This window comes from Tupaia chinensis, unplaced genomic scaffold (assembly GCF_000334495.1).
Source record: "Tupaia chinensis unplaced genomic scaffold, TupChi_1.0 Scaffold146604_1, whole genome shotgun sequence".
In the NCBI taxonomy this organism is placed as follows: domain Eukaryota; kingdom Metazoa; phylum Chordata; class Mammalia; order Scandentia; family Tupaiidae; genus Tupaia; species Tupaia belangeri.
This window is the reverse complement of record NW_006206460.1, coordinates 1,598,177-1,602,196: the sequence shown is the minus strand read 5'-3', so window position 1 is coordinate 1,602,196 and position 4,020 is coordinate 1,598,177.

Below are 4,020 nucleotides of genomic sequence, written 5' to 3'. Positions count from 1 at the left end.
TAAAGAGGCAAGGCATTTGTGGGACACACTAATGGTTTATTACCTCTTGATAACATGCATAATCTCAACTGGACTGAGGTGTATTTTATGTTGGGCAAATTCTTTTTACAAGAGAAATGACATACAGTGATCAAATGTCTAAAAAAATAAGCATAATTAATTAAATAAAAAGGGATATTGTCACACATTTTTTTTGGTTTCTTTAACAAGGCCATGTACAATAAAAAGGAACAAAAATCTAAGCACTCCAAATCAGTGTCCAGATTACTCATTGTAAAATATTATCTCAGGTTGTGCTTCTTGCATCTTCCAAATGAAAAAGCTATTAACACTGTTGTTTGAGTCCATGCAGTTGAAAATTTTAGAACAGCCAAACTAACTTTTTTTGTCTTCACTTTGGAGTAATTGATTATAAAAGCAGGAACTGTATTTAACATTTTTGTTTATATTTATTACTGTATTTTTTTATATTTGGGGGTATTTTAGTGAGAGTCTTAAAGTTAGTAATTGTTTTTAAATGATTTACCTTGCAAAGTTTTTTTCCCTGCTATTTACAGCTGCCCTATTTTGAAATACCAACTTTTTGAAAAGTATTTGTACATTTAACTTCAGAATTTCTGAGAAAAAGATAAAGAAAAGAACACTAAAGAATGAGTATCTAATTTCAGAGAAAGTGGGAGATATATTCTTGGACAGAAAATAATGTGTATATGTGTGTGTGTGTGTGTGTGTGCATACTGTATAATAATGATAAGGACAGTAGTGTCACAGTGTTTCTATATCTGGAGTCCTCCTAAAATATAGCCTATGACTCTTAGGTCTTTGGAAGACAAAATGTTAAGGAAAGAAAATCCTGTTTGCAATTTCAACTGATGAGATTGGCAAGACATTGCTGCTCCTCATCTGGTAGAAGAATTTGCAGTGTTGAATGTATCCCAAACTGTGCCAGGAGGCTGTGGCCTGAAGACATTTTGTTTACTGGAAGGGTTATGCTGGCCCAGCATGGAGGTTGGTGTTATATGGGGTGGACTGTTTCTTTTCTGAGAGTTGAAAGAGAGGTACACTGGGGAGGAGAGGAAGCCTAAATGCATAGCACTTAGATTGCCATTGAAAAATGCAAACTTGGGCAAGCTGGTAGTCTGGGTGATTGGGGCAGCTGTATCTCACATGGCCAACTACTGGTTCAAGACCTAATGGGTTTAAAGAGACGCTGTATGTGTGTGTGCTTGTGTACATGCCTGAAATCCCAAAAGGAGAACTAGAAGATGGGATTACATCATGGATGTCCCACATGGGTGGTACATTCTCACATTCCTTCTCTGTTTCTGTCTGGTGAGTGCACATGCCTTCTAGCAAATAAAATAATAATAATAATAATAATAATAATAATAATAATAAAGCAAACTCAACGTCTGTTGTAGATAAACAGCGATGGTCCACATAGCAATGTCCCAAGGAGGTTAAGGGAGTATCAAGAGGGGCAAGAAAGTAAGTGTAGCTGTGGTGGGTAGAAAGTGTGTTGAACCTTCTCATTTACAGTGCAGGTCATTTTCCCTCATAGAACTTGATAAGGGCAGGGAGTTCAAAAGACAGGACACAACCAGCACAGGAGTCAGGAATGTCCTCCCTTTGTCAGCACTGACAGTAATCACCTTATGCACCCTACTCTGCAGACAGCTCAGATGTCCTTTTCTCCTCCTGCCTGGAATTCTTGGCTCTATCATTTCTGTCAACCTAAGAGAAATACTGAAGCAAAGTAAGTAATGCAAAAGAGTTTATTTGGGCTGAAATTAAGATGATCACTAGGGCACCACAATATCCAAAGTGCTCTGAATAATGTGAGCCCACATCTTTCAGATTTCAGGAAGATTTTAAAGACAAGTTACAAATGGGGAAGGGGGATACATAATCACTTGCTAAAGCTTTACATTAACCAACACTATAACAAGGAATCTTGTATAAGAGTGACTGTCTGAATGGTGGAAGAGGAACAGGATGAGAAAATGTCAGCCAAAGTCACTTAATCTTTCTTCCTTCCTTTCTTTCTTTCTTTCTTTCTTTCTTTCTTTCTTTCTTTCTTTCTTTCTTTCTTTCTTTCTTTCTTTCTTTCTTCTTTCTTTCTGGCATGAGTGGTATTTTATTTCCTCAATATTTTTTAGATTCTCCTATACATAATATTGTTGTGTAAAAATCTTGGTCATTGCTTGATGTGACTGTTAAAGGATAATTATAACAAGCCATATGTAAATCTTTTTTTTAATTCTCATTTTTTCCAGTTTCCTCTTTCTTCTCTCTAAACAGAAAATGTGCAGTAATGAGAGGGTGGCATGATGATTTTTTTTTTCTTATCTGAAAAGGAACCTGTGTTTGTATTTAAAATTTTTTTTAACTTTATATATTTGGTCACTATATATCACTTAGTTTGTAATGTAAATTTACCCAACATGAATACACTTCATACCAGTCCAATTGAGTATAGTATACTCATTATCATCAACAGGTAATAATCCATTTCTGTTTCCCATAAATGTCCTGCTTCTCTATTTTTCTCCTTAGTTTCTTTCCTCACACTCTCCCCTTTTTCTCACCTTCTTCCCACATTGTCTTCAGTATCCCTAACTGCTTTCCATGTTTTGTATATCCTCTAGTCTTTCAGTTTCCACCATAAACTGCGGACAGTTAGTATATGTTCAGTGGAGACATACAATATCTCTTTCATAGCCTGGTTTGCTTCACTTAGCAGTAAATCCTCCACATTCACTCACTTTTCTACAAATGCCAGGGTCCTTTTTTTTTTTTCTTTTTATGGCTGAATAGTATTCCATGGGGTATATGTGCCACTCTTTTTCAATCCATTAGTCTATTCATGGACATTTAATCTGGCTCCATGTCTTAGCAATTGTGAATAGTGTCACAATAAACATAGATCTTGGTTAGAATTTTCTCAAGCAGAAGCTTCAATATTTTTAAATCAGTCCTCTTGCATGCTAAATTAGAAAATATGGATTTCATTTTTAAAACATGAGGTTGCTACTTAAATTGGTATTAAAATTGATTTTTAAAATAACATGGTAAAATTGGGACCAGCAGTTGGCATAATGGCTATGTCGCTGGACTCCCACGTATTTGACCATGGTTCGAGTCCTGGACCCGGTGTCTTAAACTCATGCCGGGAGCATGTTCGTGCATGCCCAAGATCCTGAGAGGAGACTAGAGGAGAAGGGATTGCAGCATGGCCATCTCCACTGGTGGGTGATTTCTCGCTTTCTATCTCTCTGTCTGTCTCTGTCTGTCTGGCAAGCGCACACACCCTATAGCAAAATGCTCTCAAATAAAATTAACAAAAGTAAATTTGACACTGTCTTGAGAAAAATAACAGAATCTGCTTCTAAAATTAAGAAGGCACCAAAAATTCCCCTTGTCCAGACAATTTCTATCTTTTCCTACCTCCTTTCTTACCAGAAATAAACTTGGAAAAGATACACAATGGCAGATTGGTCAACATAATAGTTATTATCAACAAACTCAAATCTGGTTCCCTTTTCAGGATACTGTGGGCCAAATCTTAAGCACATGATATGAGGAAGGAAAGCCTAGCCTTGTTGCAATGTTTAGGGGCAAAGAACAGGACAGCTTATGCTGAAAGGGACCAGCCTGCTAGAATTTTTTTTAAAAGAGGTTTTTACTATAGGGCACGTGCACTCACCAGACAGACAGAGAGAGAAGATGCTGCAAATAATTTCTATGCCTTTGAATCTGTAAAGACTTATTTTGTGCCCTATCATGTGGTTGATCTTTGAAAAGATTCCATGTGGGGTGAGAAAAGTCTATATTTTATGGTTTTGGGGTGAAAGATTCTATAGATGTCTGTCAAGTACATTTGATTTATGATATCATTTAGGTCCTGTATCTTTCTATTTATTTTTTGTCTTCAAGTGTTTGGGCATTTAATGGCATCTAGTATTTCTCATATATTGTCCTAATTTTTTTGGTTGTTAAGTCTTATTCTTTTTTTTTTTT